Raw genomic sequence first — 19,360 nt, forward strand, 5'->3', positions numbered from 1 at the left:
GGAAATAAACTAGAAAATTTATTAAGATACCAAAAGACTGAGTCCCAAAACCAGAAAGTGAAAGCCATCAGAGTAGTTATGACATTGGCACAGGTAGATAAAGTAGAAAGCACCCACATTTTCAAGCCTTTAAAACAGAACAGGCTACCTCAGGCAAAGGTCCTCCTCTCCCCACGCACAGCAACCACCCAGCGTCCTGGAAGCGCACTCCCAGCAGCTCCGGCCCCTGGCAGTCCTCAGCAGGAGTCCTTAGCAGAAAGTCCTTAGCAGTTCTAACTCAAAAAGGGCTTCGCGCTGCCACTGCCTCTGCTGCTGCCGCCGTCACCACCACCGCCAGCCACCGAAGGGACGCTAGCTTGGCTTCCGCTTCCTCTTGCTCCGCCCCTTCCTGCTACGTCAGCAAGTCCAACGGGGCATGGAAGATCTTTAAATCCCATAACCCTTACAAAAGGAAATTGCCTTTCTTTTCCAGCTAAATTAAATGCCATTAAAAATGTTATGTGAGGGGTGGCTAGATGGCGCAGTGAATAGAACACGGGCCCTGGAGCAGGAGGACCTGAGTTCAAATTCAGCGTCACACACTTGACACACTTACTATCTGTGTGACTTTGGGCAAGTCACTTAACCCCAATTGTCCTCCAAAAAAAAAATGTTATGTGAGTGTAAGGAAAAGCTAATGCTCACCTGGAGGAGCAAAGTATGTATAGCTGCCGGCCTAGGAAGATAGATGGATGGATGGATGGATGGATGGATGGATGGATGGATGGATGGATGGACGGGTGGACGGATGGGTGGACAGATGGATGGATGGATGGGCAAATGGATGAAGGGATGGATGGATGGGCAGATGGATGGATGGATAGGTGGATGGATGGATGGATGTGCAGATGGATGGAGGGATGGATGGATGGGCAGATGGATGGATGGGTGGACGGATGGATGGATGCATGGATGGATGGGCAGATGGATGGAGGGATGGATGGATGGATGGGCGGAGGAGCAAAGGGGAGGAATTCAGGGATCAGCAGGGTATTGAAAAGTATGGTTAAGGTCAACCATTCTACCAAATAAAAACCATTTTGTTTTTTCCCTTACGTGAATGTTCACTAATTGTAATGGGAGAGAGGGGCAAGATTTTATCAGCATTATCAGTTTTGCATTAAGAACAGGTGTTCTGCATATTAAGAGTCTAGTATATAGTTCTTAAAAAATGTACTTTTACCAAGGATATTTTGTTCCCCTTACTTTTACACTCCCCCCCTCCTCTGATTCCATCTCACTTTTACACAGAATGCTGAAGCCCTCTCATATTATCATTGGACTTCAGGCTGCCCAGAGGGGCTGAGGGAAGGTTGTTCTAACTGGGTGTTCACTACCAGCAGGAGGTAGTCCTCTCTACTCCTTTGGGGTAGTGTTAAGGGATGTTTTTAACACGGCTTTCCAAGAGTTGAAATCCAATGATAAATTCTTACCACTATGCAGAGAAGCCTTTTCAAATGTAGTCGGTTTTTCAAGATGTGGAACATTCATGGATTGAACTGAGGACCTAGTATAAATTTTTGCTAAAGGTCAGTTGGCTAATATGTAGCCAATTCAGCAGTTATATCTGTTTATGTCTGTTTTTGCTTTCATGATATTGACAGATATCGTGCTTGTATGATGCTAAAATATTAATATACTTTTTAAATACCAAAATTAACTATCTATACTTTTCTTTTCTAATGTTTGCACCAGTTCCCATATCTGTGAAACAGAGACCTTTGTCACTAGCATGGCTCATCGGCTGCCTGGGACACAAGCATATAATGCCTGTTGAACGGCTGGAGGAATGAAGACTGTGATCTCTGCAGTACAGTTACCTTCATTACTGTAACGTGCCTACCTTTTCAGGCTGCCTTCTCAGTGTAATCCTCTCTGCTTCAGAATTTTATTTTGTGTACTTTGGATTCACTCCACAAAGAATAAGCACTTTTTTTCTTAAATGCAGATACATATTGACTGCATTTCCCTGACACAAGCTGAAACAAATTTGAGTTAATAGTTCAAGATTTGGTATATGTGCATGTGCCACAGTGAAGTGTTCCTTGTATTTATTTTTCTTTTTGTGGCAAAAGAAACTAGACATACAGATCAAATAACATTTGCATTGTTGTAGTGTATAGTTTATTTCTCGTGTCATTTTTTCAAGAAAAGCAAATTTTATATTATTTGATAAGCCACCTCATATTCTCTGTAGTTTATTGCTCATTGGATAAAAGCAAGATTACACATAAAATGCCACAGAGTAGGTAAAGAAAAAGAAAAACTTCATTGATTAGGAGTTATTTAATTATCCTTAAACTATCAAAGGAACTGTTTTAAATAATTAAGTATGAATTTGCCCCATTGGTTCCTCCCATCTATGTTTAAGGGCATCAGAAAACAAAAAAAAGCAAGCAGATCAGGGTGCTGTTTCATTCATTGGACCACACTTCACCCTTCCTCAGGTCATTCCACCCCCAGTGACATATGCCATTCTTCTTAAGGCATGACAGTTCTCAGGGCCAAATCCGTGCTTCGGTGTCTGTATGTAGTGTGAAAGGCATCTGGCTATAAAATGGAAACCACACTTCTTGTTGAACAGACAGTTCATTGACCACTATCATCTTTATTCTTTCTAAATTAAATCATATTTCCCCACAATGTTAAGTCTAAAGTCATGCATCTCAGCTGCTTCTATCCTCTAATTCAGCATGCAGCCAAGTAGCTTCATGAAAACTTTTGTATTGACTTAATTGGTTGAGTGAATATTCTTGAAATCATGGGATCATAGAATCAGAGCTGAAAGGGGGCCTGTCATATTTCAGATGAGGAATCGAGGCCCAGAGAGGGTAAGTGACTCACTTTGGGTCACACAGCTAGTTTGGTGTCTAAGGTAGAATTAGAACCTAGATTCTCCTGACTCCAGATCCAGGGCTCTCTTTGCTTGGCCATGGTGAGATGAATGTAATGTATGCCATCCTTCGTAGAGAGTATTGCAGACTGACCAACATCAGGGCTGCATGTCAGCTCTTTGGCTACTAGTGATGATACATTTCCATGAGCGTTTCCCATTTCTTTGTACATTGCTGAGACAGCTGCCAAGATCACTGTGTGATCATGAAATAAAGGAAAGGGAGTCAGTCAGACACTGAGTATAAAACCTACAGCCTTGAATTATTGGGTATCAGTTCCGTAATTACTCCAGTTGAGCTAACTGATGTGTGTATGTATATTTTTTCTTGGTGACAGTTAGCTGAACTAGTTAGAACACAGTCATGGTTAAAGCCAGGTGCATGATTTTGATCCTGGGATGGGCTACTTACTTAGCCTTGCACACAGAAGCACATTTTTGACCACAGACTTCATACCTTTAGCTTTCCATTTGTCAAGATGTGTGCTATTTGTTGGTCACTGAGCAGACGGGCAAGAGTATGGATGCACTAGCACAAATCTATCACCACTACCATGAAAACAAAGTCCATTTTACTTATAGGAGATAAGCAGGGTCATCTCCATACATGTACATGTGACATGCTCAATATTCAAGGCCATGGAAAGATAATTGGTTGCTTTTTCCATTTGAATCTTATTTTTAAATTCAAGTTCAAATCATGCAGCTCATTTTGTATGACATCAGTTATAAGTCTTTAATAATCAGAAATGCAGAATAAGTTTTAAAATTTGTTAAGGTGACATGGCAATATTGATAACTCTAATGTGAATGATTCAAGTACTGAATTTCTTGTCCCTATGGGACATTTATAAAATAAACAAAACTCTTGCAAAATAGCCTTAAGAGTGTTAATGGTTCCTTAAGTCAATATGAACACATTCTAGTATTAGCACAGACTTGACTCACTCCTCAAGCTTAGTACATTTACAATGTTTTAGAAGATGGAGCCCTACTCAATAGGTGTATTTTTCTTTAGAAAGAGAACCCCAAAAGCAGCCAGTTTTCTATTAACCTTGAGTTGTTTGGATTCTATTTATTTTATTTTATTGTATTTGTTACAAAAAATGCACCTTGTGGCCAAAGGGCAAAGACTATAATTAATTTCACGAAGGCTGGTTTTTTAGAGTTGAATGTTTTCATATCCGTTGAAACTTGGTAGGAACATCACAAAGTCAGTAACCTAAAATCAACCAAAAAAGACCTAGTGAAAGGTATGATTTCCCAAAAATAAGTTTTCCTACAGATGTTTCTTGTAAATTCTCTTTTTCCAGTAAGACGTGAACTGCTCTGTGAGAGGTGTATTTGTGTGACTGAACGGCGTGGTCACCAGGGCCTCTATACTACCTTACAAAACAAACAAAAACAATTGTTCCCGAGTCTTCTGAAGTTCTTGGAATTTGAATATTTCGAATATTTCAAGCCTTATCTCTGCAGTTGCTTCTCCATCTTCCCACTTGTTTGTATGTCATTCCATTCTCCTTAAAAGGTGTTCGTGGGGGAAGCTGTATAGAAAACATTTAACATCTGTATGCACGTGGAGAAAGGTTTTGGAGGAAAACATCAAAACAAAAATAGTAGCAAAGGACAGCAATGATGCCTTTAGTCTTCTCTCTCCCAAGTTCTTACTGAAAGTATTATTGTTAACTCAAAAGATCAAGCTATCACTTTTCTCAATATTGTTTCTGCTATGCAAATGTTGTTTGTTTATGTTTAAGGTCCTCTACTCATACTTTTCAGCAAATTTGGTTTGCAGACTATTGTTTTTTAATTTCTTTTATCCCTGGCTTTGGGTTGTAAATAGCCTATAATGTACATTGAATTTCACATTGTAAAATTTTTATTTTATTCCTTGTATTATATTAAGCAAAATCCTTATGTATATGAAAGTACATAATAAATATATTTGCTTTGCAGTGAACATCTTATTGTCTTCATTTCACATTTTGGGACAACTTTAGAATAAAGTATAAGGTTCTATCTACAATGTTTGCCTAAACTGTTACACATATTAAATTCCAAAATATATGATTTTTGAAACATTTTACCCAATGGGAAAATAGAGATAGAGAAATAAATTTTGAAAAAGGCAACTGAAGCAGGATTCCTGCCTTTCTAATAATTTCTAAAAGAGTTCTATTGTTCATTTGATGCTCTATCTGATCATCTATATTGCTATTCCATTACTGCAGGGATTCAAATAATTCAGATAAAGTACATATTGTTTACTGATGGACAAAGAAGTAATTTGTATGATTGATGCCAAGCCATGATAATTTCTCTTATAGTATTTTTGTCTTTTCCTCATTGAATAATTGCTGAACCCTTTTTATCATGTCTTTTATTCCTCCCCCTTGCCTCCTTATAACACACCAAGTAATACATAACAGTATTTTTCAAAAGTCATTCTTCTGTATGAAGCTAGCAGAATGTTTACTTTGAGATTTATAATTTTGGATTTTCTCAGTGTAAATTGCTAAGAAATTAGTCCACAATTTTAAAAATCTCATCTTCCTAAAGATGCGTAGCCTCATAAGAACGTAATATTAGAACTAGAATGGATTTTATAGATTATCTAATTTAAACTATTCATTTTATCTTTTAATTTTTTTTGTTACATTTTATTTTCATATCACCTACATTTTCAAACACGTGCCCTTCTTCCAGAAAAGCATTCCCTGTTATTATTTTTTCTTTAAAGTTAAGCAAGATTAACCAACAAAACATAAAAGATTGAAATTTGCAACATTCAATACCAGTAGTAGCTGCCTATCTTTTCACAAAATGTAGGGGAATTCTCTTTTGGTATTTCTTTTTTGAGGAGAGGAGGGATCCAAGATGGTATAGTAGAGGAAGCACTGAACTGCGCTCCCAACATTCCTTTTCAAACAACTTTGAAATAATGGCTCAAATGAAATTCTGGAGTGGCAGAGCCAAAAAAAAAAAAAAAAGGTCAGTGTGAGACATTATTCATGCCCAAGACAACTTTTAGGAAGTTTGGAAGGAGAGATCTGTCATTCAGGAGTTGGGTGTGGTTGTGAAAAATGCCCCAGAGTCCATGTGCATGAAGTACCTGAGGTGGGACAAAATGGCAGCAGCAGAAATAGAAGCAGCTTTGGGAACCCTGCCAGTAAGGGGATGAAGCCACTGGTCAGAAAGAGATCACAAGTGACCCGTGTGCTAAGACAGAACGTAGGACAGAACACTCTGGCAACTCCATTGTACCTGCTTCTGGGTCACAATTCAAGTGTGAAGAAGGAACAGGGGACCCTGAGGAACAGTATCACTTTGGGTAACAAGGGATCAGGGACCCTGAGAAGCAGTATCACTTTCAGTCCCAAGAGAGTAGGGACTTGGAAGAGCAGTATCACTTGCAATCTCAAGGGATCGGTGGCCCTTCCTGGGTAAGGACCAGAACAGAGCAGGAGAGTAGTGACCATACTTCTGCAGCTCACACTACCTTCAAACAGTGGTGCAGAAAAAAGGCTGAGGCTTGGGACATTTTCCCTTCCCTTCCCTTCCCATGTGGAGAATAGCCCAACATTAACAAAGTTCAAAATCAAGAACTAGGGTGGAAAAATGAACGAACAAAAAGAACATGGCCGTTAAGAAAATTACTGTGGTGACAGGGATGATTAAAACAAACTCAGAAAAAGATAAAAAAGTCAAAACAGCCAGAAGCAAAGCCTGAAATGGGAAAAAAAGGGGGGAGGGGGGAGGAATGTGAATAGGAAACAAACCCAGCAAGAATTCCTGGAAGAGATTTTGAAATTTTTCATTCAAAATCAGTGGCAGAGGAAAAAATTGAGTAAAAGAGTACTGATTTGCGAAAAATGAAAATTATGAAAAGACAAGAATTTGTAAATAAGGGACAAAACAAACTAAAGAAAACACCTTAAAAAACAGTGGAACTAATGGAAAAAGAGATGCAAAACTTTATTGATGAAAATAATTACTTACAAAGGAGAAATGGCCAAATGGTAAAAGGTATAAAAGTGTCCTGAAGAAAATAATAACCTTAAAAATTAGAATTCAACAAGTAGAAGCTAATGATGCCATGAGACATCACAACACAATAAAGTAAAAAGAATGAAAAATAGTAGAAAATAATAAATGTCTCAGAAAAATAACTGATCTGGAAAATAGATGAGAGATAATTTAAGATTTATTGAACTACTGGAAAGCAGTGTTCAGCAAAAGAACCTTTACATCATATTTCAAGAAAGTATAAAGGAAAGCCACCCTGATATTTCAGATCTAGAGGGTAAAATACTTGAAAGAATCTACCAATCACTACCTAAAAGAGATTCCAAAATGAAACCTTCCAGGTATTTTATAGCCTAATTCTAGAGCTCCCAAGTCTAAGAGAAAATACTAAAAGCACTCAGAAAGAAAACATTAAAATACTGTGGAGCCACAGTTAGCATAACACAAGATTTAGCAGTTACAATGATACAAGGAACAGAGGGCTTGGAATATATTCCAGAAGGCAAAAGAGCTGGAATTACAACCAAGAATGAACTACCCAGAAGAACTGAGTATAATTCTTTGAAAGGGAAAAAGTAGATACATAATGAAATAGGGGACTTTCAAGTATCCTTGATGAAAAGACCAGAACTGAATAGAAATTTAACTTTTAAATATAAGATTCAAGAGAAGCATAGAAAGAGAAATAAGAAAGAGAAATCATAAGGGAATCAATAAGTTTTACCTGTTTACTTTTCTATAGGGGAAGATGATATGTACACTAAGTACTTAGATATACTAAATACTTTGTCATTATTTAGGCTATTAAGAGGATTCTACATAGAGGATGTGAGGTGAATCAGTTATGTTGATATGATAGGAAAAAATGTTGAGAGGTGAGAAAAAGGGTTGCCTTGAGAGAAGAGGAAAGGGAGAAGAAAATAGAAATATAAAAGAGGAACACAAGGAAGAGCTTTTACAGGGGGAGTTGAAAATGGTGGGAAGAGACAGGCAGTACTTGAACTTCACACATACTCAGCTGGTAATAGATGTCTATTTTACCCCACAGGGTAACAGGAGAGGAAGAGGGTAGAAGGCAGTGGTTAGAAGCAAAACAGACTTTAGGGATAGTATAAAAAGAGAAAAAAATGAGAGAGGAAAATAGAATGGAAAGAAAAATACAGTTAGTAATCATAACTGTGAATGTGAATGGCATGAACTCACCAATAAAATGGAAGTCAGTTGCAAAATGAATTAGAAACCGGACTCCAAGAATATGTAGTTTATGAGAAATTTACTTGTAACAGGCAGAGTTAAAAAATAAGAGGCCGGAACAGAATCTATTATGTGCCAGCTGAAGTAAGAAAGGCAAGAGTAGTATTCATCTCAGACAAAGCAAAAGCAAAAATAGACCTAATTAAAATGAAAAAGCATGGAAACTACATCTTGCTAAAAGGAACCATAGACAATGAAGTAATATCAATACTAAATGTTTATGCACTAATGGCATGACACCCCAATTTTTTTTTAAGCAATTGGGGTTAAGTAACTTGCTCAAGGTTACACGGCCAGTTATTTCTGGGTGTGGTGCTGAGTATCAGAGCCTGGATTGGATCCCAGGTCATCCCAACTCTGGGGCCGGTGCTCTTACTCGCTGTGCTACCTGGCTGCCCCTAATTTTTTTTTTAAACCAATTGGGGTTAGGTAACTTGCTCAAGGTTACATGGCCAGGTGTTTCTGGGTGGGTGCTAAGTGTCTGAGCCCGGATTCGATCCCAAGTCATCCCGACTCTGGGGCTGGTGCTCTTACTCACTGTGCCACCTGGCCTCCCCTTGCACCCAAATTCTTAAAGGAAATGTTAAATGAATTATAGGGGGGAATTAGTAAGACCATACTAGTGAGGGACCTCAACTTTTCCCTCTCAGAGCTATGTAAATCTAGTCCTAAAATAAATAAAAGAAAGTTAAGAAGATGAAGAAATGTTAAATATGTTAGAACTCCAGAGTAAACTGAATGAGAATAGAAAGAAGTATACTTTTTTTTTTTCTCAACTGTACATGGCACCTTCACAAAAATTGACCATTTATCAGGGCATAAAAACCTTACAACTAAATGTAGAAAAGCAGAAATAATAAATGCACCTTTTCCAGACTGTAATGCAATAAAAGTACATTTAATAAATGGCAGTGGAGAATAGGCTAAATATTTATTGGAAACTATATCTAAAGAATGAGTGACTCAAAGAAGAAATAGAAACAACCAATACTTTTATTAAAGAGAATGACAACAATGAGACAAAACATCAAACTATGTAAGATGCAACCAAAACAACATTTAGGGGAAAATTTATATCTCTAAATGCATACATCAGTAAAAGAAAGAAACAGCAGATCAATGAATTGGACATAGAGCTAAAAAAAAAATGTAGAAGGAAAGAACAAATTTAAAATTCCCTATTAAAGACCTAAATAGAAAATTAGAACACTAATGAATTGTTGGTGGAGTTGTGAAGTTGTTTAACCTGTCTGTAGAATAATTTGGAACTATGTCAAAGGACTATAAAACTGTGCCTACCCATTGATCCAAGAATACCACTACCACCAGCTTTGTGTCCCAAAGAGATCAAAAAAAGGGAAAAGGTCTTATTTGTATAAAAATACTTATAAAATAGCTCTTTTTTGTGGTGGCAAAGAATTGGAAATTGACAGGATGCCCATCAACAGGAATGTTTGAACAATCTGTGGTATGTGATTGTAATGCAATGCTATTGACTATAAGAAAGAGTGAACAGGATGGTTTCAGAAAAAACTTGGGAAGACTTATATGAACTGATGCACAGTGAAGTGAGCAGAATCAGGAGAATAGCAACAGCAATAATATAAGGATGATCAACTGTAAAAAAAAAAAAAAAACTTTGCTACTAATAATCATGCTGGTAATCCAAGACAATTACAAAGGACCCGGGATGGAAAATACTATTTACTTCTAGAGAGAAAACTGATTAACTCTGAGTGAAGATTAAAGCATACTTTAAAAAAAAAATAAGTTTTCTTCTATTGTGTTTTACTTTGCAATATGAAAATATGTCATACATGACTTCACATGTGTAATCAATATATTGCTTGTCTTTTTGGTGGGGGAGGGGTGAGAGGAAAGAACAGAATTGATAACATTTTTTAAAAAAAAGATTGATGACTTAAAATATTTATATGTAATTGGGAAATATTTAACAAAATAAAGAAGAATATATTTTAAAAAGACATTGCTTTTTTTGAGATATAGCTTAGTAATTTCAGTTTCCCACAATACAGTTTTGATTGTTTGGCCACTTTTTCCATTTTCATGGTTACATTCACTGTGTATATTGTTTACCTGGTTCTTTTTTATATCAACTCATATATTGTATCTCCCTGTATTTCTCTGAATTTATCATATTCATTGTTTCTTACAAAACGGTAATATTCTCACAGCTTATTTAGCTACTGTTAAAGTACCACCATAAACATTTTGGAGTAAATGGTAATTTTTTTTCATTAACCTCCTTTGTTGGGGTGGGGTGGGGCAGTCATAGGAGTACAGAGACAAGGAGGCCTGTTATAGACATTTTAGTCACTTTCTCACAATTCCAAATTTCTTTCCAGAAAAGTTGAAATCATTTTACATCTCCACCATAGTGCATTAGTGTGTCTCTCCAACAACCTCTCAGCAGTAAGAATTCTCACTTTTTGTCATCTTTCTCAATCTTCCAGGTGCGAAGTGAAACAAACCTCAGAGTTTTTTTTTGTTTACATTTCTATTAGTAGTGATTTAGGTTCTTTTCCTTTTTCCCTAAAGAATATAGGTACTTTAACAATTCTTTGGACATAATTCCAGATTGTTCCCCAAAGTGGTTGTTGGATCAGTTCACAATTCCACCAATAATGAATCAGTGTCCCAGTTTTTATACTTCCCCTCCAACATTTTTTTGCTTTCTGCTTCAATCATTTTAATCAGTGTAGTGGGTGGGAAATGATATCTCAAGGTTGTTTTATTTTGATTGGTAACATTTTTAAATTACATTTTACAGTTGAGGAAACTGAGGTCCAGATAGGTTAAGTTCCTTTTGCTAATGTTAGCCATTTACCTTCAGGCTTGGGCTTTGATACAAAATCTTCTGTCTCCAAATCCAGTGTCTTCCTATTGTACCATGCTGCCTCTCAGTGTGATATATATGCATACACACACACATATACATGCACTTACATATTTAATACACATATTTGACATTCATACATAATATAAAATATTTATAAACAATATAATACAATATGGTAACAATGCTATAAATACAATGAACATATTTAAAGTTGTTTTTATAATTAACATAAATTGGTATTACATAGCAGAATTTTAAAATTAATGCTTCCTGACACAGGACTTACTGGCTGTAGGTAGTTGTAAGAATAAATATCAAGGGGAACTTGGCAGTGGTTGATAGTTTAACTCCTTTGCACCAACATTTGGAAGAAATCCAATTACTAGCAATAGGATATACATTTGAAAAAAAAAAATGACTCCTGTGGTAAGAGTTTGATTGAAGTTGCTCTCAGACCTTCAGCATGTATGTACGTGAGCTTCCTAATTTAACACCCAAGTTTTCTTAAGGAGATAGGTGCTGTCCTACCATTAAGAGAATATATTTAAATTGAAGTGAAGTCAGTTCGATGACTTCTGGATAGAGGAAGCTTCGATTCCTATTGACATTTCACCAGTGTGAAACTAGAAAAACAGAATTAGTTGCCAAGCTCTGGAAGCCAGTAGCCTCAGTGAAATTTATTTCTGGGAGTCATAAAGATGATGTGCTTTATTTACATAATTGGGATAGCAAGAAGGTTGGCACCGTTTTAGATATTGTTAGAAATGTCAGTTTGGACACTGATCCTGCACAATAAATGCATTTGTCAAATACGTTTTTGAGAGTGATTGCTTAAATGAAGATGATGACCTCAGCACACTGATACTTTTGGGTTCTTATCCTGGATTTTCCACAGTAGAAAGAGAGTGCATATAATTCATGCTTTTCTGTTTCTGAATCACATTGAACAATTTAAAGACTTGGAATAAAAGCCATTTCTATAAAAGATATGCTTGGTGGGATGGATTTGTAAGGGACACTCTAGTCCCAAGTTAGTCAAAAAGTCTTAAAATTACCTCCAACTTTAGTCTTCAGAAAAAAAAAAATTCCTTATGTTGACCTGTCAAAAAAAAAATACTTCTAGGCTTGGAACATAGTTTGAGGAAGAAGGATCAAGATCAGTCAGTGATCAAAATAATAGCAGAATACAAAAGTCTATGATAATAATAAAAAAATAGCCTGATTTTCTGTAGTACATTAAGATGCGCAAAGTGTTTTTCCAGCAACTCTGTGAGGTAAAGCTGGCAAGTCACGTTAATTGATTTCATAAACAAGGAAACTAATAAGTGATTTGAAGATCCCAAAGGTGGTATGGATCAAGGCCAGTATGTTACCCCAGGTTTCTTAACTTCAGATCCAGCACTTTTTTTCCCCTTTTTGTTTTTAAACCATGCTAGAGAGCATGATGTATGAACATTTCAGGAAATGAACCGGATAATGTTACATAGGGCTGGTCAGAGGAGGAGTTTAAAATCAGCGAGTAATAGAATTAAAGAAGTGTGACCAGGGCATCTGAGAGGTTATAATAGTTACTTAGGTCTGGATTCTTGATTAAATTACAGAAAGATCTTTTAGATGCTAGGGATAGGGAAGCGGGAGGGGGCGGGGGGGGGGGGAGGGAGCGAGGATGAGGGAGGAGTTGTGGGAGGGAAGAGTGAGTAATCAGAAACAATTCCAAGTTTCTGTGCTTGGGGCAATGGTAATGCCTCCTTCAGTGTTTAGGCAGCTGAATGTGGGGAAATTTTAAAGATGAAGATGAGTTCAGATTTGATTTGAAATGGTGATGAAACAAGTCTACAGAGACTGAGAACAAGGTCAACATTCTTCTATTCATGACTATTCAAGCCCTGGCTCTGGACTTCTTGGGCAGTTTTCATTTAATATTAGCTTGTAGTGGTTGCTGGCCTTTGATCTTTCATCTGTGAAATTGTATGATGGAAAAAAAAAAAAAAACATTTCATAATTCTACTCAGTTCCCATAGTTATTAGTTGAGAATTTAGCGCTATTCTTTTGAAATATTAAAACCAGCAGTTTACTACAGGCCCAGTTTTTTTTTTTTTTTTTAAGAAGGATCCCATGCTATTGGTGATAGGGAAAAGCAGACATACTTTCCATTTTTCCAAAGGAAATAATTCCCCCTACATAAGTTGAAGGTATTGTGTCTATGACCATGAAAAATTCCTCTCCTAGTCTTTGAACCATAGATCCCTGAGTCCCAGATGTGTTGTCAGAGAGTCCTGGTCTATGTCCCAGTGCACGGCAATCTAACTTCCTTGCTGTGATCCTGAGCATGTCATTGGACCTTTGTGCACCTTAATTTCCTCATCTGTAAAATGATGCCCTAGGTAATTCATGACATGAAGATTGCTTTGTAAACTGTTAGATGTACTCTAAATGTGAAATCATCCTAGTGAGAATGCAAGGCAGCTGGGCTTTGGGGGCTAAAAAGAAGTCAGTTTGGATTAAGAATTATATGGTACAGTTATCCCTTCCACAGCACAACTTTCCCCACTGTAGTTTCTCAGTTTTGATTTATTGTAGGTTGGCATAAGAAATTAAATTGATTTGGGGGGGGGGAGTTTTGTGGAGGCCACAGACATGCAAAAACCAGCCAAAGACACAGTCTATGACCAAATACTTAACCCAAATTTTACAATAAGGTACTGTAAACACCTCATAAACGATAAAGAAAAAATTGAGACTTGTTCTCTGGCATGAAGGGAAGGTCAAAAAATTTTACACAGATTTTAGAGATCATGGGTGCTCCGCACTGTAACCCCCATGATGTGAAGGGATAACTGGAATACCATCAGTATCTCTGGTCTTTGTCTATGGGTATTTCCTGATGAATGGTGTCCATGTAGAGAGTACCCATCAGAATCTGCTCTTACTTTTATGTATTCTAACCTGGTGCAATAATTTCCCTGCTTCTACCCACAGATATTAGGAAAATCAAATCCTTGGGATTATTCTCCACTCCAGTCAGTAATGTATAAGAAGCTTAAGGCTGGGAGAGGAATTGACTTTATACTTGATGGATACTGTGCCTTATGTGGGTTCACTTCCCCATATGGCTTGGTCCTCTTGGTTTCTTTCATCCAGATCTGTCCCTGTGGCCATCTGCTTCTTCCCTTGGCTCTTTGCCATTTCACTATTGCCTGTTATATGTAGTCCTAGAATCTAGGTGAGTCTTGATGCCTGCCAGATTTCCCGTTTGATTTCTGAATCACTACTTTTCCCTAATCTGTCATGTTGAGGGTGTTTCTCAATCATACAATGAGCTTTCCTGGGAATGACTGAATTTGGGTGGGTGAGGATTATACTACTATCAGGCTATTTCTGAGGCCACTCTGTGTCTGATGATGAAATGGAGAATCATGGGGTTTTTGAAAATTTAATAATTACTTCTTGAGAACTGGTCTGAGCAGGCTCCATCACATTCCTGGGTGCCAGGAGTTATGCACTGATGAAAGGAATACTTACAATAATAAGGAAGGAAGGAAACAAGGGAAAAATAAGATTTATGAAGTACCTACTATGTGTCAGGCAAGCAACTTAAAATGTTTTACTCATTTGATCCTTAAACAACACCAGAAGGTAGGTGCTATTATTATCTTAATTTTCTAGTTGGGGAAACTGAGACAAACAGAGTTTAAATGATTTGCCCAGTGTCATACAGGCAGGAGGTATCTGAGGCTAGATTTGAACTTGGGCTTCCTGACTCCAAGCCCAGCCCGGAATCCACTGGGCCACCTCGATAATAAACCTAATGAAGGAAAAAAGATCTATGCTGAACCTCACCCTTTAAGAAAATCTCCCTTGTAGTCAGGATAGCTACCCAGAGTTACAGTGGGACATAAATATATAATCTGCCTGGAAAAATGATTAGAAAACATTTGGAGATTAAATTCATATTACAAGCTCCACACCATGCCATACCCTTCCTCTACCCACTTCCAGCTTCCCTTTTATGTGTTGTTGTCCCCTCATTAGAATTTAAGGGCAATGATGATCTTGTTTACTTGTATTTATATCTTTAGTGCTTACCTTTGTCAATCTATCTAAAGCACTTAGCATGTAGTAGGTTTTTAACAAATGCTTATTTCCTTCCCTTCCTCCTTTCCTTCCTTCCTCCCTCCCTTCCTTGCTCCTTCCTTCCTTCCTTCCTTCCTTCCTTCCTTCCTTCCTTCCTTCCTTCCTTCCTTCCTTCCTTCCTTCCTTCCTTCTTTCCTTCCTTCCTTCCTTCCTTCCTTCCTTCTTTCCTTCCTTCCTTCCTTCCTTCTATTGTCTATCTTTCCTTCCTTCATCTCTTTCCCTCCACCTTTCTATAGCTCTATCATCTATTTGTCAGTCTATATCTATTTTTCTCATATGCCAACATTATCTATGTCTATAGATAATCTATCATTTTCTATAAACTAATCATTGCTCTGTATTTACTGATTTCTATCTGCCTATATTATTTCTATCTATTGTCTTTATATTTTTTATCTATAACTATATTAGACTATAACTGCCTTTTTATGTCCATTTATCTATCTCTTGTCTATCTACTATCTGCCTATCTGTCTCTCTATCTGTCTGTCTGTCTATCTATCTATCTAGAACTCATCATGAATATTTTGATCTGGCTTTACCTTGACCTCTACAAAAGCAAATGGATCTGTGATTTTATCAGTTGATGTTCCCTCCAATGGTAAAGATAGCAACTCATTCACACTTCTCAGTCCTGAATGAGCCTGTCCATGTTCTTCCATAATTTTGCCACAGGGGCCTCACCTGACACTACTTTCTCCTGACATCAAGGGTATACCAAATAATGAGTGCTTATAGTTTTAGGTAAATGCTTTTTATAAATTAAAAAAAGAGAATACCAGTAGAACTTGCAGCCCGTGGACCTCACTCTGGCCATGAGGCCAGTTTATATTCTTTTTTCAATTATATATTTGTTGGATCACATCCTTCACTTTGTTATGTCTTCAGAGTTCCTCATCATCAAGGAGGTCAAGTCAGCAAGCATTTATTAAGTACTTACTGTGTACCAGGCATTTGTTACATGCTGCAGCCAACTTTCTTCTAAGATATGCCCATTCATTGTCTTCTACATGGAACTCAGTTTGAATTCTTTAGAGATTATAGTTTTCCAAGACTCACAGCCATGTAACAAGCAGCACCATATTGATGCTTGAGAAACGGAGCTTTGTTTCTGGAAAATATTTAAGGAGTTTTGAATTTCCTGAAAGCCCTTCATACTGCTTTCCTTCTGTTAAATTTTGGGCTCAACTTGTCTATTTATACTGCCTGCCCCTTATGAGAGAGGTCATGTAGGATATACATATACATGTATGTATATACACTCATGGCATAGATACACACATGTATATACACACCCATACATATTACATATACTCTATACTTTTTACATCTATATGGATGTCATAATGACATACTCTGGGCAATAGATATTATTTACCCCCTTCTTTTTCCTGTGTGGATGGTGAGGCCAAATTCTTTTGAGTGGTTACAGATCCCCTCCCAGTGTTACAGGGCTTGATGCAATCTACAAAATTCATCTGCAAGAAGGGCCTCAGGAGGATCTCACCATTTACCTGGAATAACTTAGATTCAGTGGCAATACCTTTGGCAAGTACATTTGTTTTTTTTGTTTGTTTGTTTTATCTTGCCTGATAGTTACCAGAGTGTCATTGGACAATGCTGTTAATCTCTGTTATGTCTTTCAAGGAATCTTAAATAATATCAACATGTGGAGAGCCTGGAAAGTGGCATTTTGCTCTACAGGATTTTGTGTGTCTGTGTGTTATTAAGCAGAGTGGAATCTTGTATTCTTCACATATTTCTGCCAACTGTGGGCATTTTGCTCTACAGGATTGTGTGTGTGTGTGTGTGTGTGTGTGTGTTATTAAGCAGAGTGGAATCTTGTATTCTTCACATATTTCTGCCAACTGTGGGTTGTTAAAGATATGGTCTATGGTGGAGTATTGCTTGTGACTGCTTGTCTATCCTCTACAAATAAAGACCTTTGATGTGTATGTAGATGATTCTTATCAAATGTTATATCAATGGGAAAGTAGGCTATGGTTTAGTAATTGATGCTATCTTAATTGCCTTTGTGAGCATTAATAAACTCTGAAATTTTGCTCTCTTTCCTTCCTTCAGATGCCCTGGGAATTGATTCATCATTGCTCTTATAATTGCTTCTAGCACAAATCTCTATGCACATTTGGTCTAATCCAGTCACTTTCCTCATCTTTCTTCTTTGTCACCTTAGTCCTATTATCTCCTCTGTAAACATATTTGGCATTGCAACCTCAGGATACAAGTGTCTTGTTTCCACTGTCCTTGGTGAAGAAAAAATAGTATACTATTAAAATTTTTACACATCTTTTTCACTCTTCTACCCATTGGCCTCTGTTCTATTTTCATTTGATCCTTACTTGTCATCAGGTTAAATTTGCTTACTTATTTGATTCTCTGTCAAGACTTTCTTTAAAATAGTCTAATCCTCTACTCCTGTTTTTTGAGGTGAAAGGGCTCAGAATTTTCCACTATCCTTCTCATTAGTATATGTTAATTTGATTTGGAGAATTTTTCAGTTTTTTGCTAGAATTTCTCTTCATCTTCTGCAGCAGGCACTGGTTTGTGATCTGCAATTATTTTCGTGACTTTTCTTTTTTGCAAATAGTTATCATGAGCAATGCAACATGAGATCACCAAACTTCTCATGAAATGGTGTATCTTGTTGCCTTTGGGTGTACAATAAAAGCAACTCATGCAATTTCGTTATTTCCTGTCCAAGGAGGAGCTATGAGACATCCTCTCATGTTCAACTTCTTTCTTTTTTCTGCTTTTGTTTATAGCAAGAATATCAAGATTGATAAGAATTATCTCCTCCAGTAGTATGTATACTCACTGGTCATCAGACAAGGATCTCACATTTAGAATGCCAAGAGAAAAATTAAATTGATAGTCTAAAAACTGTGGGATTCTTAGCACCTTTTGTCTTTCCCCCCTTCCCATAATTCTATTATTACAGAAGGAGTGGGCCACATAGGATTGCTGGATTTTTACATTTTTCCTTATTTTGTGAGTTGCTGTGGCCAAAGAAACCATCACCAAGTGACCATTCTGGTGATGAGTCTCTCCATACTTAGCTAGACTAGTTCTCGGAAAAACAGATTCAACCTGTTTCTAGGATTCTACAGAAATCTTCCTGGGATGGTATAACCTTCCAAAGAGTGGGTTCCACTGACATAGCCCAGGGTTATCTCCATAGTACAATGGAACATTACAGTAGAACTTTGTGGAAATTATCACTTCAAGATCAGGACTTCTTAACCTGAAGTCTGTGAGTATTTTTTTAAATCACTGTATTTCATTATAATTGGCTTCTTTTGTAAATATAAACCCTTTATTTAAATATTTAAAAATGTGGTTCTGAAAAAGGGTTGATAGACTTCATAGATTGCCAGAGAGGTCTAGGACACACAAAAGGTTAAGAATCCCCATTCTAGATAGTCAGAAAATTGAATACATGTGTATTGATGCTTACAAAGACAGATGGCCAATAATTCCCCAAAATGCATGTGTTCTATATAAAATCCATGTATTTAATATAAAGAGATATAAAGATCGGTTCTAATTTTATGAGACCAAAAAAAAAAAGCCAAAACAGACCACATAAAGGGGTTTTGTTTACTAAATAGATCTGGGGCATTTTGAAGAGCTAAATCTTTTCTCTAAAAAGGAATCAGGACCTTGGTCCAGATTTGGGAAATCCTAGAAATAGATTACTGCCCCTCTATAATCAGTGTGTCCTGTGTTCCAACACTGGATGTGAAAGAGGTTGTCATTGAAAAGCTGCCAGGTCACAGCAGCAGTTTTTCTCATTTCATTCTCTTCTGTAGGCTTTTGGAGCTCATTTTGGGTAAGTCATTTCCATGCTTCCTTGCCCCTCAGACAGATAGATTTTCCATAAGAATTTTATACTGTCTTTAGCATGGTGCCAGTCTCTCCCTCTCCGCCCCCCCCCCTCTCTCTGTCTCTCTCTCTGTCTCTCTCTCTCTCTGTGTCTCTCTGTCTCTCTCTCTGTCTCTGTCTCTCTCTGTCTCTCTGTCTCTGTCTCTCTCTCTCTGTCTCTCTCTCTCTGTCTCTCTCTCTGTCTCTCTCTCTGTCTCTCTGTCTCTGTCTCTCTCTCTGTCTCTCTCTCTGTCTCTCTGTCTCTCTCTCT

General features: G+C 37.3%; 1 protein-coding gene across 2 annotated transcripts in view; it reads left to right on the forward strand.

Moving 5' to 3' along the window:
• ANKRD50 (ankyrin repeat domain containing 50) overlaps window positions 1-4,892 on the forward strand; it is a 163,906-nt gene extending 159,014 nt beyond the window's left edge. For both annotated transcript variants that reach the window (XM_069104860.1, XM_069104859.1), the window contains exon 4: window positions 1,735-4,892. The gene's annotated coding sequence lies outside the window, so the exon portion shown is untranslated. The remainder of the gene's footprint in view (window positions 1-1,734) is intronic.
• Window positions 4,893-19,360: the final 14,468 nt, after the last annotated feature.

This window comes from Petaurus breviceps, unplaced genomic scaffold (genome assembly GCF_028583685.1).
Source record: "Petaurus breviceps papuanus isolate PSGF00001 unplaced genomic scaffold, PetGlider_PUasm1.0 689, whole genome shotgun sequence".
Taxonomy (NCBI): Eukaryota; Metazoa; Chordata; class Mammalia; order Diprotodontia; family Petauridae; genus Petaurus; species Petaurus breviceps.